This window comes from Xiphophorus couchianus, chromosome 12, assembly GCF_001444195.1.
Source record: "Xiphophorus couchianus chromosome 12, X_couchianus-1.0, whole genome shotgun sequence".
Classification (NCBI taxonomy): Eukaryota; Metazoa; Chordata; class Actinopteri; order Cyprinodontiformes; family Poeciliidae; genus Xiphophorus; species Xiphophorus couchianus.
The window spans coordinates 13033297-13056224 of record NC_040239.1 but is presented as its reverse complement, the minus strand read 5'-3'; the positions used below and the strand labels follow the sequence as shown (position 1 = coordinate 13056224).

Sequence of the window (22928 nt, the reverse complement as noted above, 5' to 3'; positions counted from 1 at the left end):
CCGAACAGGTGATAAACTCAAAACCACTCTTACCTTTTTACTCTCTCTCTCTTTGTAGCTTAATCACACCTGTTACCGTGGCAACCGCCTGCGCCCCGCAAGACGAGCAAAGATTAGGTTAAAAACATAACATTCAGTCCGTTACGATATCAAGTTTCCAGGCTTGATATTTATTTCTCGATTATTAATCAGCGCTTCCCTGAACACAGCGATGGTTGATTGACTAGCTGTACTTGGTGCTAGAGTGGCTAACACGAGTAACAGTTTAGTTCAAAGCCGTTAATGCTAAAATAAAATCTTTAGTGTATGTCAGATACAGACACATTGCATATTGATCTGTTTAGCTAACGTAAGACTGTGTAGCAGACAGGCTTCAAGGTGTACAAGTTGTATCAGTGCTGCCATTATGCTGTACTTAGCTAAGAGGAAGCTAAGTATGTTTGTGAGACGGCCACGCACGTGACCACGTAGAATGGGCATCAGCCAATGAAAAGCGGCCCGTCTGGTAAGGTCCATGAAATGGTCTGTATCAAGGCATATTAATTTATTAGAATGGCCCATTCAAAGTTCAGACCTGAATCAAATCAAGTGTCTGTGACAAGCATTAAATTGGAAATTAATGCTTGCATATGTTCTCCATCCAGTCTGACATAGCTGTAGCTATTTTGGAGAGAAAAGTGGGTAAGGTCTTCAGTTTGTACATGTGCAAAGTTGGTAAAAGTCTGACAGCTGCAACTGTTGCAGAAAAAGATGTCCCTATAAAGTTTTGACTCTGGGTCCTTTAGGGCAAATACAAGTATTTTATTCATCAACAATTTAGAAAACCGTGTATCATTTTCTTTTAAGTTCACCATAATTCTGCATTCTCTATTTTGTGTTCATCTAACGCATCTATTAATGATACAGTAAAATAAAGTTTGCTATTGTAACATGACAAAAAGTAAAAAAAACAATTAAACGTTAGGAATTCTTTCACCAGATGATATAAATGCCAATTTAAATGCATGTTAGAAACAATCATGGTCAAATTCCAATTATACATTTACACTCTCTTAACTGAGAAAAAAAGATCAGGAACACAACATCAGTGTTGACTTGTGAATTCTTTATCTTGCAGCAGTCCCTTAATAACATTGTGTGCGAGAGTATTTTGAGCCTTTTTGCTGTTGCAGCCATGATCTGATTGACATATTTAATACCAACCCTGTTCTCACAAGGCTGGTATTAAATACAAAGGAAAGGCAGTTGAACAAACATTGTGGTTTCAGCTCTCACAAACAGACAAAATACATGATGATGGAAATGTTGTGGATAATAATTACAGGGAGAAAATGAGACAAAAATCTATTTATGTATTTTTTTCCCTTTAAATTGAAAGACTGCTTTGTAATAAACAGTGTGGCAGACAAAAAAAACTATAGAGTGGGAACAGACAATAGGTGTGATTGACAAGTAGATGAAACAGTTCATTCAGGGGCATTAAGAAGAGAACATTTCAATGTGATACTCAAAGAAACCATCACCAAAGATGAGAGGTAACAGCTATCACTTGAAAAGACTATTGTAAAGTAAAGCCTTACACTCACAATTTGCTGACAAGCCTTTAAACTCCTGTGAGAAAGACACAAGGCAGGGAAATGTTTTAAAGGCACTGTGACTAATCTATTGTTTTTGATCGGTAGGTTTCTTGAGGGACTACGAGAACATTACTACAATCAAACCACCTGGTGAGTTTTCTGGGCTTTATTTTGAGACAGTTTCATTACTAACATGTCATACTTTTACTTGTCCAGTTCTTGATTTCATGGGAAGATATTGTGATGAACAGGAGTTTTAGTGCCAAAAAGGTTTATAGATTTCTTTCATGAGTTTTTCCTCTCTTTTAGTTCAGTTTGATTTTACAGTTGGAACCAGATATTGACATATTCTAAAAAAATTTTTTGGCCTATTGTTTTTCACACTTCTAAACTGTGTAAATGCACACAGTTTAGATATGTTCATTTACACACATCTAAAATGTGTGTAAACGCACAATTTAGATGTAAACTGTGCATTTACATCCAAATGCACAGTCATGATACTCATCACATGAGTCATGTGATCAACAGCCAGATGTTACTCCTGGAGAAATCCACAAAGAAGACGACAGAAAGTAGTATGAGGATGATGGTTTGTTTTTGGTTTCGGACAATGTGCAGCTGGACGCCACCAGAGCTCTCACAGCATCACAATCAATAAAACATGTGTGTTGAATCCGTAGCTCTTCTGTAAAATCGCCAGCTACAATTTCCCCAAAACAGAGCCACTTACAAATATAAGGCTTGTCACTCCAAACCCTGAATAAGATACCAACATCTGCTCTGCTAGCTGATACTTGATGAATCCTAGCCCCATGGCTATTATATATCTCATGTAACTGTTTACATCCATTGCTGCCATTATTTTTAATGGCTTGTTGAATGAACAAACTTATTCACGTGTTTATAATTTCATTTCTTATTTAATGGAAACACCTGATAAGGAAACCAATAATCCTATTAAAAATGAGACACTGATTCAATCAAGAACAAAATGCATTTTGTCATGTATTTTATTCAAAGGGCCAAGATAGCGTTTTGAAGTCTCTCACCAGGGATGAGAGCAAAAACCAAGAGTACAAGCAAACTTCTTATAGACAGCAGTCTCACTTTCTCCATACACATCAGCAACCTATTCAGAGAGAGAGAAAAAACCCTCTGCGAATGTCTGGTCCACTTCTTCTTTCCATAAAACACAAAGTTCAGACAGTTTGGACATAGATTAGAAATAACATTGTTACTGAATTCCATTTTCCTGTGTCAAACAGAAAGTTTTCACACCCCAGAGGTCAAACTTAAATTTCTCCACTACACACCATAATTGTAAAGTTTTGTTTTTGCAACATTAACAAAATATAGACAACGTTTTACACACATTTGTAATAGAAATACAACCACTGTTGCACGTTACAAATGGGACACTCAAATCTAGTAATGATGTTGTGTTTTCTTTGTTGCTTCTGGGAATTTTACTATATAACCTTTTCTGAAACAGAAAATATTATATATAGAAATCAAATAAACATAATGCCTGCAACTTGATATTATTATTTTATTTGACCTACTCTTATAAAAATACCACAGTCCCACTGTGAGAGTCTCCGTGGGTCGGAGAGGTCTGTAACTAAAAGGTTACAGCAGTAAAGGTGTGTCAATGTCATGAATGCTAATAAGTAAATGCACTTTTTTGGCATTCTTCTTAGATCGAGGTCAGAGGTTATGGCCGAGGTTTAGTTTTAGGGGTTAAAAGGTTGCAATCATTATTTTTTTGGCACGGCTCACACACATTCTTTCATTCATTACAGTTGGCTCACAAGATAGTCACAAGAGAGGATGTTCAGATACCGATACACATCTGAAGGGAGGAGGGAAGCAGCGCTGTATAGGAAAACAATACAGTCAGTACCTTGAGTCTGATCCTCTGCCGCATGGATCACTCTTTCTTTAACTCAGAATGATTCAAGATGGGTCAAGGAATTATGCTTCGGATGCCAATCAATTATATTTTTCCTGACCAAAGAAAACAGCACTATCAATGCACTTTACTTGATTAGCCAACCTCATCACTGATAGTATGGGATACTGACTAGGAGGATTGCCATAATGGTCATAAAACAGAGATTTCTAGGACATTAATCCTGGACTCTTGGGAGTTACACATTAATGCCAAATGTGAGACCACAAGACAATTATATATGTATTTAGTTTTCTTTCAGTTTAAGCCTTTAAAATTAGGGGAAGGAAAGGCCAAAGACAGGATTGTGTGAGAGCAACCAACAACCTTTGATACTTTGATCTAAGCCATCCCATTGCAGTTCTGGTCAGATGTTTAGGGTTATTTTCCTGCTGGCAGGTTAACCTCTGCTCTAGTCTCCAGTTTGCTTATTAAAGGTTTTCTTCTAAGATTATCTTGTATTTTTGCTCTGGTGATCTTCCTATGAAGTCAGACCAATTTTTGTTTCCCTGTGTGATGATAATCAACTGCGCACACCTTTTTGAGTAGGACTTATGGGTTGCTAACACTGTCCCACTACAGTGTTAGTTTTGGGCCACACATGCAGTGGGGCAAGTAGTCCAACATTTCCGAATTTTGTTTTAACTCTGATTTAAACTTTAAACTCCACAATTGTCTCTCTGACTTGAGCATGTTGTTCGTTGGTCTTTATGATGCTGTTTGTTCACTAATGTTTTTTAACCTTCACAGAACAGCTAAAATTAGTACTTTGTAGATTTCTGAAAACAATTACAATAGTTGTTAGTAAATGGATACAACACTTGAAACTTGTATTTATCAAAATTCTATAGAACCATCCATCTTTTACCTTTCACCTCAATAAATATAAATAAAACTGATAAAATAAACTGAAGTCTGGGTTTTAATATGACAAAAGGTACATAGGTTTTATTTTATTCAATCAATCTCTACAAAACATGACTGAATATTAAGTAAATGGTATATTTTCATTTAATTTGTTTTAAGAAGGCTTTAACCTTGAAGATAATAAGAAAGCTCACTTGTTCAATTTATAAATCCAGTAATTTGTAACCTGTTTGACTGAACAAGCTGTATTAGTAAACACCTTAGATTAATTGACTCATTTTGGGTGTTTCTTCGTAAGATGATTAATTTATTTCTGCAGTTTCTATTATTCATACTCTGTTGCAAAGATGTAAAAATACTATTTCTATGTATCTAAGGATACAGTTTCTCTGGGCAGGTGATAACCTGCTTTTAAGTCACTCAAACATGAGGATGGAGCTTGGCTTGGTTGGGATCACTCAGCAGACAGGTTGAATTTCAGCAATATTTATTGCTGGTTAGTTTACATCTAAATGAACAGTTATGATATTTACTGTAAGGCTGTGATATTTCTCTCCACACTGGCATAAAATCAATATTTTCTAAATAAACCTGAGTGGCGTCTCGGCTGTGGCGCGGATTTGTAACAGTGTTGTTCAGCCGGTCTGTTGCTTATTTAAAAGGTCTGCTGGAGAGTCATTCATCCACACGTTCAGACAGCCACCAACTTACTGACATGAAATAGAGTCTCGATAGCTTGTTATTGACTGTTATGGTGTTTTATCATTTATTTTGATAAGTGAAATCCAATTCTGGATGCTGGCCATGCTGCCATTAAAAGCTAAAGTAGAGAGGGGAAAGTGTACTCACACAAGTTTGTGTGGGTACATTATTGTGTGCATTACTGTGAAATGGAGGGAAAAATTAGGCCCTATTAATATAAACAGAGGGTGAGCCCGCAGAACGAGTCTCTGTCTCTGTTGTCTCAGATACAGCACTGAGGACAAAGTAAGCTTGAACCAAATCATTTAAAGATGTGATTAAAAGCAGTGGCTGCACACACACACACACACCCCTACCCACCATGTTTGCAATGCATAACTCAGTAGTAAGCCTCTTTCTGAGTTCTGTTACAGGAGATGGGGAGCAGAGAGCAGAACAGAGTGACTTTATAATCCCTGCTGTATTTACACTGCACCCTACTGACTTCTCCACTTCCCAGTTCTCTGCTTCCCGTCTTCTTTCCATTTCTTTAAAATTTCTCGTTGCCCGTCTCCTATGTACACACAGCAGATATTATCTGGCTTCAGAACCAAACCCTCCTCCTGTGTTTTTTTAAGCCTTGTTTCATCAGGATAGCCTTTTGACTTTCTCCGCTCATATTTTCCCGTCTCTTCCTATTCCTTGTTTTTTAAAAAAAGTCATTGCCTCTTTTTTCCCTTCATTCTCCAACCTTTAATTCTCAGAGGGCTGCAGCAGAGTCGCAAAACTAAGTTTCACTTCAACTAAAAAAAAAACTGAAGTCTGGGTCTTTTTAAACATGACCTTTTTTTCTTACTGTATCAAATTTTTAAATTTACATTTCAAATAAATATTATTTATTTTGTGACTGGTTGTGCCCTACAGTATATCATGGCATGTCTATCTGTTTTCAACATCGTAGAACAAAGATAGACCGGAGGGGAGAATGTGTCCTGTGGAGCAAGCAGGGAGTCCCAGACTGTCTGAGAGGATGAAAAAGGCCCTGTGACTCAGTTTTTCACATTGAGCTTTCCCAAACCTTTTCGAACAACAAAAGGAACTTGTGGGAGATAAAAAAGGAACCTTTTTTCAATAAAACAAAAATACTGTGAGGATTCCCACCCACAATGTGTAGCAATCACAAACTTCAAAGTATTTTATTTTGATTTTATGTGACTTACTCAAACTAATTAAAAGATACAAGATTTCACAGCTAGTTTAGATAAATGCAAATTGGAAAACTTTAACCCAAGTGTGCCATGAAAGCCTCGGAGGTTTTTCAGAGAACACTTGCAAACAAGAAGAGAACAACTGATATCCGTGTGAATCACTCAAATCTGATATTTATGAAAGAGTGGCAAGACAAAGCAGTCTGGTTGATAGTTCGAGTAGGAGACTCAGCAAATATGTGAAAGAAGGTGCTCTGTTCTGATGAGACCACATTTGAATCTTGCAGAATGCAGATGTGAAAACTCCAGCCATGAAGGACTGAGTCCACGTGGCTGATAGAACATTTTCATTCAGCAATGCACTGCCTTAACCTCTCACAAAACACCCACCTGGATTACAACATAGCCCTCAGTATAATTTTGGTGTTACAGTGAACGAACTACAATTAGTTTTTATGGCTCCTATCCAGTCCTTACTCAATTAAAAAACAAGTATGAGTAGTTTAACCAGTCCCTTCAGGTTGATACCTAATTTCTTACTTTAAAAGTAGCTATAAAAGCCACATGAAAACACAAAAAGTGCTGCAGTAGCCTTGTGTTGTTTGCAACTCATGGAATATTAACACTAAATTTAAGTGCTGAGAGATCCACTGAAACATCTGAAGCTCTGGTACCTTCTTTGTGAGGTCACGTAGGCTGATCATGTGTTTGTTTATTGGTTGACTGTATATTCCATAGAGCCACACTGCATGTGGTTCGTTGACGTATTTAAGGACACTTCAGAGTTAGATCACTGTAAATCTTGGATAAGCTGACAGCTGAAAATTCTGAGATGTCTAACATCTATAATCCTCTCAAATCCCACGGCTGTCATTATTCATCAACAAGTTAATATGGTGATATTAATGAGAAAAGGCAATATGCATCAACGGCAAGAGACACATTGCTCTTTGTCCCATATCATTTTTTATGATCTAATTTTATGCCTTATTGGTTTCTCCTCGTGTGCTGTCTCACACAGCTTCAGTTTCTTCCTCCATCACTCCCACAGCACAGAAGCTCAGAAAACTTGGACCGCTTGTAAAATCTGAGGTGGAGGCAGAAAGCACACCCAGTTTGAAATGTTTAAGATCTATTTTTGCAGCCAGTTTCTGGGATTTGCCCTTGTTTGTTTTTCCTCTTTACAGGTTCTGATAAAAGAGGTGAGAGGAGTCATTCACAGTAATTCTATTTCCCAGAGTGTGTTTAAGGATACTTGTGGTGTAACAAATAAAGCAGCACACACATAACCTATGAATTGTGCTAATTTGGCATTTAACTCTTCTTTATCCTTCTTGCATCTCAGTGTGTTAGAGAAGAACTTAGAAGAGACAGACTAAGAAAAAACTAAGGCAGATTTACACATCTGCCGAGTAATGGGGCATCAAGCACTTAGGCTTGAGCATGGCCACTGTGAGGGGCGCGGCCCTCTCTCATTAACTTTAATAAAACACTCCTCCAGTCGATGCCCGAGGCAGTAAAACACCCTCATCTAATACTTTCCAGCTCCAGTCTAACTGCATATATATCTGCAACACTTTTACACTAAAGTTATTCACATAAATCCCGGTGTTCCACCCTTCAAGCACTTCAAGCTTGTTCTTTGTAAGTCTGGGTGAATCCCTGAGGCAAGTTTTTGCTTAAGAGTAGTAACTACATGTGAGGATGTGAGAAAATAAACCAGGCTGAGTGATATTATCGGCACAGATCAAAAACTGAAATGAATTAAATATCAAAATCTTTGTGCTGAATAAGATCTGGTTGAACAAAAAGAGAAAATGCACAGGAAATGAAAAATTAGGAAAGAACTAGGAAGACAAAGAGGATGGCTCATGAGGAGAAGGTAGAAAGAAAAATAAGGGTGTAGATTAAACTGGCACAAGTGGATATGATTCTGTTTGAGATTTTTGCATTCTACTTTCTTGACTTGTTTTTGTTTCTAGTTCCCACCAAATGTATTAAACTATTTATTATGTTAGAGGTAGACAGCGCGGGAATCAAACCGGCAACTTGCAGATTGCAGGACAAACTCTTGCCACTGTCGCCTCCTACTTCAAACTTTATGATGTTGTACATTCAGAAATTCAACCAGGCATTTTCATCTGTATACCTGCCACTCAGTGAGTGTTTTCTTTTCCTTTGATTATTTTCTGTAAGCCTGAGAAATGGTTGTGTTCAAATACCTTTAGGTCGACAGTTTCCAAAGTAATCAAACTATCCCATTTGGCACTAACAGCTATGCCCACTTTGAAGTAATTTTAATCTCCTTTCTTTCCCATTCTGAAGCTCATTTAAACATCAGCAAGTTATTTTAACCACATTTGGACATCGTGGCTGATTTGGTATTCATGTTAAAAAATATACATATATAAATTGGTGGATTTCATAATGTGGTGTTCTATCACTGCCAAATATTTAAATCTTGTGAAATAATATACGTATCCAACATAAACCTGCCGATCACCCACCACTCTTATTAAGCCTATCATCATGTTGTAAGTGATTAATAAGCATTTAAAATGACAGACCCTCTCCCAGAAGCTGATTTCTTTTTCACAAATACATCCATGGGTCCTCTCATCTTCCAGTCCTGGCTAATCAAAACAGAAAAAAGCTCTTCTTTTAATGAGACTTAACAGATTAATCGTGAAGCTGTCACAGTGTTGTGATACTTGTAAATCTTACTGACATTGCTATCATAAATATTACTGATGTTGGCATCTGAAGTGTCTAACTAATCAAGGATAAGGATATTGGTGGTTTGTCAGGCCTGGAAGCATCTAATCAGAACTACTTAAAATTGTACAGCCACAACATTTCTAAGGCCTCTGACAGGAACATTACTTTGTAAGATTCGCAATATTACTGGAAAAAAGTTTGAAGGTAAGATTTAAAATAAGCCAAGACACAGCAACTGAATAATATTTGCAAAATTCTCTGAGGATTTTTTATTTAACCAACTGTAAACCACCTTAGAACACCCCAACACACACGCACACACACACAGCTTAAACCGATGTTAATCACTTAATCAGATAAGGGACTGTGCTTTATGAAGTTTCATATACGCATACTCGCGTTCACATGTGGACCTGCTGAGTGACGCACAAGGCATGACTGATTAATAAGTTGGGATGCGATCCAATCTTCCTTTTTATTAAGATGGTGAAAGATGTAAAAGCCACACACCCGCACCCACCTGACGCTGGGAGTTTTCTATTAAAATGACCACACGCAAATATTGGATGGAGGAAAGAAAATTGAAACATTTCAATGCTGTGGGTGATGTGGCAGCGTAAATAATTAGAAAGCAGAAATAATTATGTTTGAATATGCAACTCACATTTGAATGAAAACCAGCTTAAAGTTGTGGAACATGTAAGCAAAGGTGAAAGAATAGGTTTAGGCAAAAAAACAGTAAACTAAATGGGTGCAGATGGAGTAGGCAGATGGTTTCATTTGTGATGGGCAGCCCAGAGCTGCTACGGTTTTTGATGGGTAATAGATATTACTCCCTAGTGATTTTCCTGGAAATTGAGGCAAAAAAAAAATCCCATGCTTAGTGAGTACTGCTTTCATATTTTCTATATTGTAATAGGGATTCTGTTGTAGTCGCTTGATTCTTCTTTACTTGTCATTTATTTGTAATCTTTGTACATATCTAAATTGAGAATTATTTAATCTTTCTAGGTCTTACTGATGCAGCAGAGTGTTCAAATGTAAGAATGTTTCCCATCTGTTTGGGAGGGAAGTAGTACCCAAGAAGCCAGAGGACTTGATAAAGAATCAGTCTGAGTCCCTGGTCTCTCCACCACCCTGCGTCCAGTCTGCATGGCAACAAGTATTTTATTAACTAATACGGGTCAACTAGGGTTAGGTATTGTTGCTTTGTAGCTAATATCATACAAACCTTGATACACTGAAACTATCAGATTGTTTAATGCTACATGAGCAGAGAATGCTGATTTGATTCACTTTGATTTTACCTCTTAACTGTCACCCTCCAAATACTTACAGGTCAATCAATAGCTTCATGAGAACACTGCTGTCCTCATGACATCTACAGTGATAAGATACAATCAGATTTTTCAGATTATAAATCTTCTCACCAGTTTGTGTACCACAGAATGGTCTTGGGCCTAAATATATTTCAGAGTTGCTTGCCGGGTATGAAACAGCTAGATCCCTTAAGCCATTGGAGCTTTGTTTACCCAATACTCCCAAGCCCAGAACTAAACCAGGGGAGGCAGGTTTAATTTTTTATGCTCCTCAACATTGGAACCAAGTTTCTTAAAAACCCAAGCAAAAACTGTGTCAATCCATTACATCAGGACTGAAAACATTATTGTTTACTGCAGCTTTCCCATAACGGTCAGAGATTATGTTGTCAATTCATTTTTGTGCTGCCTTACTTATTGTTCAGCAACAACACAACAAACTTGCTTGTCTTATTTCTATGTTGTTTGTCCAGAAAGAAATGAATACTAAATAATAAAAACATGTTGTCATTTCCTGAATGAGTGTTGTACGGGTCACAATGGGAAAACCTCTGATCTTTTCACCCTTTCAGTTGCGCTGTGAATATTTGGAGGGTTAAATTTGTATTGGTGGGATGGGAAAACTGCAACAATAACAGGAAACATAAGGGAGTTGGTATACATGGCAGCACTGTCCAAGACAAATAAGCAAGAGCACCCCTCCAAGATACTTAAATTGCAAAATTTAGAAAACAAATGCAGACAAATAAGATCACACAGATTTTATTATCTGTTTATTTAGAATCTCTGTTTGTGGGAGCAAATGATGACACATCCTTCTAATAAAAGTAAAAATAGTGTTAGAGGACCAGAAGAGAACAGATTTATGCTTGGTAAACTAAACCCATAATTCCTCCTCAGAATGAGACAACAGGACTGAAAAAACAAAGCCCCAGAAATCCTCAGAAGGAGGGTGATTGTACATTCAGCAATGTGTTAGAACTATCTTCACCCCTAAAAAAGGGATTATCAGGCCCCATCTGTTGGCCATTGACTGGTTCTAATCATAATGTGAAGAGTAATTACCATCATGGAGCTTTGTTAATGTGTGAAGGAAAGACAGCAAGGGCACAATTTTTCATAATGCCTCACATTCCAGAGGGACAGTTGAAAGAGTTAAGAGTGACAGATCTTTGGAAATGTCAGCAGAAAAATTTCTCATGATGCCCACATAATGGGAAACAGAAGGAATCTGTAAGCGTTTCTGCTTGTGTGTATGAGGCAGAGATGGTGACTTCATGGAGACTTGATGTTGCAGAGGGATGAGTTGTACAGTACGTGCTGTGCTTATTTTTTTATGTGGATAGTGTGTATAGATGATGATTTGTACCCTGCATATGTGATAGGGTAAACTAAAGGCTAAAATGACAAATGTGATTAAAAATATTTGTGCGACTATCAGCCACTTTAACGACTTTATGTCCACAACACCACAAAGTTAGCTATTTACCAAAGTACAACTTCTTGAATGAGAGGATGTGGGTGAATGATACATAAGTTATTTTTCTATAAAATAAAACTGATGAAAAAAAGTTTGAATATATGGTAACACTTTATTTGACGGGTTGTGAATAAGACTGTCATGACACCGTCATAAACATGGCATAACACCTGTCATGAACATGAGTAAGTCTTCATGAATATTTATGACTGTTGTCATAAGATATAAGATATAATATAATTAAGATATAACTTGCCTCGCCTTCCTCCTGACATAGGAGGAAGGCAAGTATATAGAACATATACTTTATACATTCGGTATCACTTTATTTGACGGGGTGTGAATACGACTGACATGACACTGTCATGAACATGTGTTTCCCTGTGTTATCCTCCTTCCCAAAGTTATTGTGCATTGTATTCTACTTCAACTGCTCTGAGTGCCTCTGATTAGACAAACCTTTTTTTAATGTCACTCTCCACTCTTCACTGGTCTAATCTCCTTGGTTACTTGGGTATGCTACCACATTTTGCATCATGGAGTTAATGATTTTCTGTTTGAGACACTTAGTTTCTTTTTATTACTGTATCACTATGAATTAGGCTCCTTTCCTCGAATTGAAAAATCCACCAATTTACCTTAATCCATACTGACTCCATTTGATGACCTCACCCCGCCGGGTCCAGAACTGAGGATTTACAAGAAAGCAGCAGATCTAAACACACAGATTTAACTTCTATTCCTGTGGCATGGCTGTGTGAGAGACATTTTAAAAGAAGGTTAAAAAAGTGAGGTAAGATGTTGAAAATATGGCAAGGCATCCCTATATTTTTGTGTGCAAGCAAGCCTTTCCACTATCAGTCTTAGACGTGACAAATGGCTCAAAGATGTAAAGTTAGAGATAAACCATAACCTTTGTTATTCCCATGGAAGCTCCACAGCCAAGCTATAAAAGCCTCTTCTGTTTTCACAACCAATCGTTAGCTCACATGCCAACCTGTGTTTCCAGCTACGAACGTATATTTTAGGAGCAGGTTCGATTGCACAAAGGGCGTGGTGAGACAGCAAAACCACTTACACACACACACACGCACGCCTTCAGAAAGTGTTTTTCTGTTAACTTAGAGTTAGTAACTCTGTGTAAGTTTGCTGTTAGGTAATGCAAGCGTGTTTTCTGGAGGCTGCCTGCAGAGGTAAACATATGTCAGCGTTGACTGCTTCTGCTTGTGTGTTCTGAGTTTTCCATGCGTATAAATTGTACCACCCGCTGGGTCAATTTCACTCTCTTTGCTTAATTAATGGTTTGCCTGTGGCACAATAGTGCAAAGAGTGTTGCTCTGTTTACTCCTGCATGTTTATGCTCTAGCTGCACTGTGTGCACACAAACATGATACCCCTCTGACATGCATGCCTACTCCAACAGGTGTACAAAATCTGAATAAAACAACTTACATAGAACTAACATTGACAACAGCACCAGTGTAACTTTTACTGGGCTTTAAAGAGTAGTTGTACCCACTGAACTTGTTCTGCATTTTGACAGTTCTCAACAACAATCTTCAATGTAAATTGTCAACCCAAAGGAGGACATTAATGTGAAGTAGAAAACAATGATACATGGTTTTCAAATATCTTTGGAATGACATAAATCTGAAAAATTTGCAATCCACATTACTCTGATACTAATTAATAAAATTCAGGGAAAGTAGTCAACATAGTCCACCTATGAGTAATTTAATGTCTTTATTAATACAATTGTTTCGTGAATGCCTCAGAGAAGAGAGCATTAGTAAACAAACAGAATCATGAATATTAACAAACAAACCTGACTGATCAGACTTAAAATTATGTAGAGGTTTCAAGCGGCTTTAGGATGTAAAAATACAAAAATATTTAAAGTTTTGAACATATTCCAGATCACTGTTCGGTTCATCAACTGAATATGGAAAGATTATGCCACAGTTGCAAACCTACTAAGACATAGCTGTCCATCTGATTCAGACAAAGGCAAACAATAATCAGAGAAATTAGCCCATGGTAACTTTGCTGGAGCTGCTGAAGTTTACAGCTGTGGTGAGAGACTTTTAAAAGGACAATTATTAGTCAGAAACTCCACTAATTGGATCCTAATGGAAGCTTGGCAAAAAGAAAGCCATTACTGAAAGAAAGTCACAGGAAGTTGTATTTGCATTTGTTGAAGAAGATCCTCTGCACAGAATATGTCTGTCCTACATGCAAACACTGCCCTACATGGAAAACACAGAACATTGTCATTGTGGTGCTAGTGACATGCTTTGGGGATCATTTTCTTCAGCAGTGAATGGCTCAGAAATGACCAGATTAGAAGATGGATGGAGCTCAATAGAGATAAATTTTGAAAAAACCCCCAACTTATTAGTTGCAAAGAATTTCCAATTGAAACTGAAGTTTAAGATGAGATAAGATAAATCTTTATTGTCATTGTCACAAGAACAACGAAATTCAAAAGGTGCCATCAGTCAGTGCACATGCCCAAAAACAAAAAATAACTGTCTCACAATTCACACACAACGCAAGAATCAACAAAAAACCCCCACTAAATAAGAACAAGGCACTTCAGGCAGGGCAACAACTGTATGCAACCAAATGCAGTGGACTGGTTAGATCAGAATATAATAATATTAGACTTAGACTGACTTTATTGTCATTTTGCATGCACAGGGTGTATACAGAACAAAATTTTGTTGCATACGGCAATGTTTTGAGGTTCCAATGTTGTGAGGTTACTCCAGAATAAAATAAAATACAGTATAAAATATGAATATAAATATGAATATAAAATATAAAGTGCAGGACTGACAGTAAAATGGAAGTTACTTAGCTATGTATATGTGCAAGGTATGAAGTGGAGACCAGTTTTTGAGTGCAGTCCAGTTAGGAGTTCAGCAGTCTGATGGCAAGTGGGGAAAAAGCTGTTTCGGAACCTCTTTCCAGATGGGCAGCAGAAAGAGGTTTGAATATAATATGTTTGAATGACCTAGTCAACCCAATTGAAAATCTGTGACAAGACTTTGAAACTGAGGTTTACAAACACTTTTTTGCAAAGCGATTTTGCAAAACAATTGTCAAAATTTTAGTATCTAGATATCAGAAGGTTGTGGAGACAAACCCCAAAACACTGGAAACCTGCTATTGTAATACATGCACGCTCACAACAAAAGCTAATTTCACAAACAAAAACAACATATTTGTTGGAATGAAAACATTAAATGTGGTTTTTAAGTAGGGCAGGGTGACAGTTTGCATGAATAAATTTGTTTTTTAATCCAAAACAACTTTTCACTGTGAATTAGAATTTGAACAAAATAAGAACTTGCAGTGATTTTTATGGGCACATTCTTGCTTTTGACATTTTGTTGTTCCTTTACTTGCCCTTCCTCTGTATATAACCTTAAGGTGTTATCAGCTTGACCAAAACAATGACTTCTCAATCCCTCTTAAATCTGTCTTCTGTTATTCAGCCACAGCCGCGATATGCGGAAGCAGGCCTTGTTGCAGTCGTGAGCTCTGCCCTTGTGAGAGGTGGACCTTGTGAGTCACCATGACTTCAGAAAGCACCAGAGACCCCACTCAGGATGCAGTTCTTTTTCCCATCCAGTGTTATTAAGATGCACATGTTTAATTTATGATGTGAGACTATCAAAGAGGATCTGTTCTCTCAGAATCAAACTGTGTCCACATCTTCCATATATATTGCCTCATTCTCTGTCCCTCTCCATTTTCTCATCTCCTTCATCTAGCTAGTGCTGGTCTGCCATAGCAGACCCTTGAATGGGAGAAAACCCACACGCTTTCACAAATATATACTCCTTTTAGGGCAACGACTTTTGAACTGAACTGTCACACAAGATTTATAGGACCCACAGAGTCTTCAGGAGGGGAAGCCACAGCTGATTCTGCTTAATAACAGAAGAAACATGACTTGACGTGGCGTGTCTGATGTGCCATTGTTTTACAGGCTCAGGGAGACTGTCTGAAATCTCTCTTTTGTCAATGTCTATAATTCAGCAACAGATTACTCTTCCTCAGGTCTGTCAGCATGCAATGTTTCTACATGGGTGGAAAATAGAAAAGAACTGAATTAATATGCATGAAAGAAAACCTTTCGACAAAAAGAACTCACATTATAGATGGAAATAGTTTAAAAGCTATAACTGATATGTATTTTGTTCAAGGCAAGTTCTCATTGTAGAGGTAACATAAAGAAAAAAAAGAATCCAGTCTAGAAAGAAACCAAGTTGTTAGTGCAATACAACACTTGAGTAAAGGTTCAATAAGATGCTGTGATTCTTAAACATAAGAAGCGGACTGATCCCTCCATGTCCATGCTCAGTTTTACCTGTGGTGTAAGTGGAAGAGACTAATGAAACTCTCTCTTTGTATGCTCAAGTCATATATTTCAGCTACCTTGTCAGAAGTATCCCAAGAAGTTGGAAAAAGAACCCGGAAACCCGAAGTTAGCATCCTATAAGGTTTCCACATACAGAATGTGGCGAAAGTTGCTGGTTTATGTTGTTTCTTAATCCCGAAACCAGTGACATGTAGCAGAGGTGGGGACTCGAGTCACATGACTTGGACTCGAGTCAGACTCGAGTCGTTAAAATCACGACTTGAGACTTGACTTGAAAAAATGCTCAAAGACTCGGACTTGACTTTGACTTTCATGCCATTGACTTGGGACTTGACTCAACTTGAAGCTGTTTACTTGAAAAGACTTGATATTTTTTACTCAAAGTCTTAAAATTTAAAACACATTATTTATAAAGTGGCGTCATTAATTAATGTCACTCATTCCGTATCAATATGCGCAGACCGTCACTATGGTTTTCCTCTCTCCTTATGTATGTATGTGTACGTAGCTGCAGCACAACCAATCAAATTAACAGGATTTGGACGTTTAAAAAAACGCGGCAAAGCTGCAGAGCTCAGGGAACGAAATACGAAATAACCGCTCGAATATGCTTCCGTGAGTAATTTCTTTTGGCTACGTAGGTTATGAACTTTCGACTAAAAAACGAACTGCAACTTGTAAAACATGCAAGAAGAGAATATCGGATGGAGATGCCACGACGTCCAACTTTGTCCGGCATTTGAAGCTTCACAAAGATCGGTAGGTGGCGCTTTTCTTTTGCTGTAAGATAGCTGACTTTAGCTAACTTCGTGTTAGCATGTGTACTCCAGGTTAAATTGGTGATTATTTACCATAAATCCGGTCCTTCAAATGCCTCCACAAATAATGTGCACCGTGTTAGCTCAGGAAGCCGGTGGATAGTGAGCGGGGCTCCGGAACAGAAAGCAGATTCTGGACCTGAACACAGGGAACAGAGTCAATCTAACCCATCATGATGATGAACCGGGTCTAGTATCATCTAAGGATGGTTGGTGTGTTTGAAGACATCTACGTTGGGAAATTATATTGACAATATATTGTTTTGACAGGTCAGAGAAAAGAGGAAAAAACTGCTGTTATGGTTCTTTGTATTGTGCTGTGGACATGTCAGCATTTTCCTCTTTTTTTATTGAATATCAAGTTTAACAGAACTGGGCAATAAAGTGGTCCAATTTAAAAATGTTTTTATACTTTGTGTTCAGCTACACATGTTCTATCATTTGAGATAAATACATATTTTAAAACGAACAAATGGTCTATTATTTGAATTTTTTGTATAATTGCAAATTATAAAAATAAAATAAAATAAAAACGACTCGAAATGACTTGAAATTAAAGGTTCCTGACTTGAGACTTGACTCGACTTTTGCCTGTCTTTACTTGAGACTTGACTCGGACTTGAGGACAAAGACTTGAGACTTACTTGAGACTTGCAACACAGTGACTTGGTCACACCTCTGACATGTAGTACTAAAACCTGTTTGTGTACATGTCAGAATTATGTTTTAAAAATGGAGAATGAACTTGCAGTGTAGCAGAATTGAACAAATCAAGTCACATTTATGCTCATATATCTTTTGATGCTATTTATCTGTTCACTTTGGGATTGTGACCCTGAGTGATTTCAAGGGAGACCTTTTAATGAGGTCCCTCTACACAAAACGTATTTAGTCCCATGCAGGTTACAAATCTTCTGTAGAGCAAATACGGCTGGATAAAATAAAATGAGTAGTGTTCCTTCAGGCAGGAAGAATGTGAAAAAACTTGTAAAGAAATGTATTATCGGGACTGTGACTATGTCATGTTTCATGCTGTTTGAAATTATTACTGTCATTTTTCTTCTGGACCCCAAGAGACATGCATAATACGAGTAATTTTATGAGCCTTTGTCTCAGTCCAAGACATTACCTTGTCATCTGGATTCTTTGGTGGAAATATTAAATATCCTGCGGACCCTGACCTCAGGAAAAATAAAGTGTCTGATGGACACCAGATGTATTTTTATGGAAGCATGTTCGCCCTCATACACGTGCAGCATTTTACAGCACAAATTGTGATACATGTGAAAATCAAAGTTTCTTCATTTCCTCCTGTTTTATTTGGCCATCTTCCACGCTTACCTTCCATTTTCATCACTCATCTCCTGTGGTGGTGATACGTAAAGGCCCCATGAAGAATCTAAAAGCGCAGGCTCATCTTGGCAATTTTTCAGTCACACTCCTGAACTGCTCTCATCCTGGTTCTGTGGTCCACCCATAGCGATGATAATGTTTGATAAGGCAGAAGAAAAGGAGAGAGATTTAAAACGCATATAAACAGAACCACATGATCATCCTTTTTCCCCAGGGGTTGGTCATTAGCACAAACCACTGGAACTGTTGCTCTAGTTCCCAGCTGAAACAATACCTAAATCATTACTTATTGCTTAAGAAACTAAGGAAGAAGAAAATAACTCCTTCAGCACAAATCAACCTTTGGACAGCATCTGCAAAGACTCGGCTCTCCTGACAGTTTCAGTTAACCAAGTGAAAAAAAAAATGATTTAGTCAAAATGAACCCTTAATTCAGACAAACTATTTATAACTGTCCAGAGTCTTTATGTGAATAGATTTCTTCTTTTTTTCTGTTTTTTGGGTCACACTTAAATGTTTCAGGTTATCAAACAGCAAATATCTGAGAAAATACAAAATGCCATTTTTAAAGAATGATTTCATTTACTGTGAAGCAGCAGCTACCCAAGCCCACCTGCACTGTGTGAAAAAACAATCACCACCTAGACATTCTCACTGGTTTTGACACCTTTTGCAGCAACAACTGCTTCAAGTGTTTGTGATAACTGACCTAATCTTTAACATCACTGATGAGGAACTTTAACGCGCTCTTCATTGTGAAATTGTTTTAATTCAGCCACAATGGAGGATTTTTGAGAATGAAAACCTTATAGACTTGCCATAGCCTGTCTTTACTTTGACTAGATCACTCAAATATCTTAATTTTGTCATTTAGGTGTTGCTTGCTAGTGTCCTTTGAATTACAAGCACTTGGTTGGACATTTTTCTACAAGATTTTCTTGTGAAGAGTAAAATTTATGGTTCTTTCAAATATAGCAGGTTATCCAGGTCTAAAGGCAGCAATTATTTGCTATTAAAATTTTGCCAATGAGTGTAAGAGAAAATGAATAGCAGCACTTTAGATGTTTCTCTGGTTTGCTTTGTTTAAGAGTTATCTAGGTTTATTTTAAGAATTAGTCATCATAAAAATGGTTAGAAAACAACTGTGTTCTGTGATTACAATTACTGAGAACTCAATGAGTGTAATTAATCATATAGATTAATTTATTCTAAATATAAGTTATGAGACTAATTTCATTTTTTTAAATAATGAGTAACTCTGACTGCTTTATTTACACTAATATAACCAATTATTGTTGCAGTGGTTTTACATGTGACAGTTTCTGCATGTTTTTTTGTCCATGCTGGTGATGTGAGTGTCTGATTTTAAAAATTTTTGAGTGAAGCTTTTATTCATTCCAGTGGTAAGCGAACAGCAAATTAATTCAGAGCACATCATGAGAGACTGTTTATGATGCAAATGATTCGGTTCGGAAAGTTGCTGATTGGCACGTTGGACCCTTAGGCAGCAACATCCATTTCAGATGGTGGTGAAAGACCCCTTTCTATCAGCTAGATCTCTCCCTCTCTCTCTTCCTCTGTGCTGAAACATCTCAGTGGAGGCCAGGCCCGCTTGGCTTCTCTGTCAGCAAATGTCACTGCTAATTATGATGGCCTCTTTGTTCCCTAACAAGTCAGTGTTGGCGTTGTTAGCTCTGACTGGTTTCTACTGATGAATTGGGCTCCAATGACCCCTGTTCTGCTAGGGGGTGCTGTACGAAGGTAATTGCTCCAATATCCTGAGCTGCGGGGATGCGTGGTGCTGACAACTTGGCGTTAGTCAAACGTGGTGGTTCAGAGGGCTTGTCCGCGTTCCACTGGCCTGCAGGTTTCTTGATGTCTGGTGAGAACGGTTCAACATGCATAGTGAACCACAGAGGCATCGTGTGGTTTTGAGATGCTTATTTCTTTACAGTGCCCTGTAAATTTACCGGGCAAATGAAAATAGATGTTTCATTTTTCATCTGACTTCATATGACAATTTTAGGTCAATAGCCAAGATTTTGAAGCCATTTCCTTTCAGTCTGCTTTATTTTGAGGATATGTTTTCTAGTCTGGTCCATTTTGAAGAGATGCTAAGAGAATTGGACCTCTGTTAGGAATGTTTTACTGCAAAGAAAAAGAAAGCACTGGCTCACTAATTAAAAGTTCTTCGCCTCTCTGATCAACTTAAGAAGAATGTAGATCAGAAAATGCTTTTAAAGGAACGGTTAGGGGTATGAAAAATATATATTTTGAAATGGATGAATAAAGGATGGAGGATAGTCAACTTTAACAAGCATGGAGCATGTAACAGTTTGGGTGAGTTTGGTGAAAATTAGAAACAAATGGATTTTCTAACAAGACATTGATGAAAAACAAACGATCACATTTTTTGAATGTGAATATTATGCTTATGGAGTTGCATTTCCAAATCACTGACCTTGAACTGTGTTGAGAAGTGAAGGATATATAATTTTTGCCAACAAGGCCTGAGAAGAACATATCAGCTGTTCAGAAAGATGGTGGCAGTGTAATTTTGAAGAACATAATTGAGTATAAATTTGAGGCTGTATGTTTACGGTACTTTTAATCCTATGTGGATAAAGTCTGCCAAAAATTTAAACTTGTACACCCAGTTCTTGTTTGTGAAGTTCAAAGAAAAACAAAGAAGAGCTCAATTGCATCATTAAGAAAATAAAATAATCTGATATTCATGTCTCATGGGAATGCATGCAAATACCCGGAACTGTAACTGTAAGGAAACAGATGCCAGTGCGCTTAGCTATTGTACATCCTTCATTCCTTCCATTTGAAAGAGGCAGATGAGGAACATGAGAAGGAAAGGCTTTATCTAAGTGACTGAGTGATATCTGGAGAGCGAGGATTACTGCAGAGTCAGAGGGATGTGGAACATTCTCACGTTCTTACAGTGAGGAATGCATGGCTTATAAAATGGGGTCAAGATGATAAACCCATAAGAAATAAAAATTTTTTGGTTGAAGTTTAATATCTGGAAAACTTCTGATTTGCTTTGAATATGATAAGGGATGGCCTGTGAGAAGCTGTTTTCAAATGTGCAGCATGAATAACAAACACCTACTAATACATGCCACAGGGCAAATCTCTTTGTCAATAGCTTATCAGTGATACTGTCCAGAGCAATAGTATTCCCCATTATCAGGTGTTCCTGTTAGGAGAAAACCATCTTAATTTGATCAGCCTCATAAGCTTGGATCGCAGCTTATCCCTTTATGAGTAGAATTACAAATGGCCCGATTATAAAACTTTCCACAATGACAGGGGGAATTAGCAGGCTAAGCATACCCTAATGCTATTGTACCATCATCAATGATGTATAGGCGAGCTCTTCACTGGTGGCCTTTTCTGAAGGCCAACACCCGCCAGGGACAGAAGCAGGGAGAGTATTGTTTGAAAAGGGAATCAACTGGTATTATAAGGAGACTAATGTTCTTTGGCTTGAACTGAAGTGTATGATTATCATATCACTGCTTAAATTTAGACAAGCCTACCTATTAGCTTTGTCCTGAGCCTATGAATCTATATTTCCATATGACAGAAGAGTCAAAGTGACAATGAAACATCTATGTTTCATATTTTTCCCTGAGACCTCAAAGAGAAGCACAAGACCCCCAAATGGCCAAACCACTGCTGTGTTGCACACTACAGCCTGGCATATCAAAGACTTTTTCTTTTTTTTCTTTTCTTTTTTTTTTTTTACATTCATTGCTGTAATGAAATAGCAGAGAGTACAAAAGAGGACTCAATGGCTCCCCACCCTCTTTCCTCCCTGCTTTTTGGTCATGATTGTATGTAAGTATTACTCTGAGTCAAGGATAGCCTCTTCAAATTGGGACCCATATTGCAAGAGCCGGCTGAAGAACCATTCACATTAGGCAAGGGACAATGTGCTCATAATATCTATATCAGCCATGTCCTGTCTTAATTCACTTTTATTGCATCCATTCATAATGCTCTCATAATGATGAGATGGATCCCAGCCAGGGGATTTTCACAGTGTCACCTTTATTATCACATACTGTGATTTGTCATTTGCTACTCTACAGGTCCTGGTAATGAGGAGAAGTTAAGACTTCTCTGAATCAAATTTAGGAGATAAAATGCAGCCGTGCTGCGTATTCTGTATCATTAACCCTCTGTTTGCCCGGTGGTAGAAATTCTCTAAATGGGAAAACTTTGGTGTAAATTAACAAAAGAAAGTAGCTCAATATTGTTGTAGCTAATAGCCTGGGAGCATTTCCTAGTGAAGCAGCTGGAGCTGGTGTTGTTGGAGCTTGATTTGATAGAATAGGAATCAAAGAACATAAAGAGAGAAACCACTTTGTTGCAGGACATTTATACTGCACAGGCAGAAAGCTGGTTGTTGTTCCTCTCTCTCTGTGTGTGTGTGTGTGAGGGAACATTTGGTCGCCTTAATGTGGAAAGAAAGAAGAAGAGGACTGCTGAATAGTTACATATAAAAACTGACTGTCAGTCAAACATTTTGCACCAGTGACAGATATT

General features: G+C 37.7%; 1 long non-coding RNA gene across 2 annotated transcripts in view; it reads right to left on the bottom strand.

Moving 5' to 3' along the window:
* Positions 1-22928, bottom strand: part of LOC114154221 (uncharacterized) — a 43595-nt gene that overhangs the window by 15441 nt on the left and 5226 nt on the right. The window contains exons 2-3 of one of the 2 annotated variants that reach the window (XR_003597524.1): positions 18354-18475; positions 14763-15893 (exon numbers count right to left, since the gene is read on the bottom strand). This is a non-coding gene — a long non-coding RNA (uncharacterized LOC114154221). Of the gene's footprint in view, positions 1-14762; positions 15894-18353; positions 18476-22928 lie in introns of those variants that run through there. The other variant, XR_003597523.1, reaches the window with a different exon arrangement.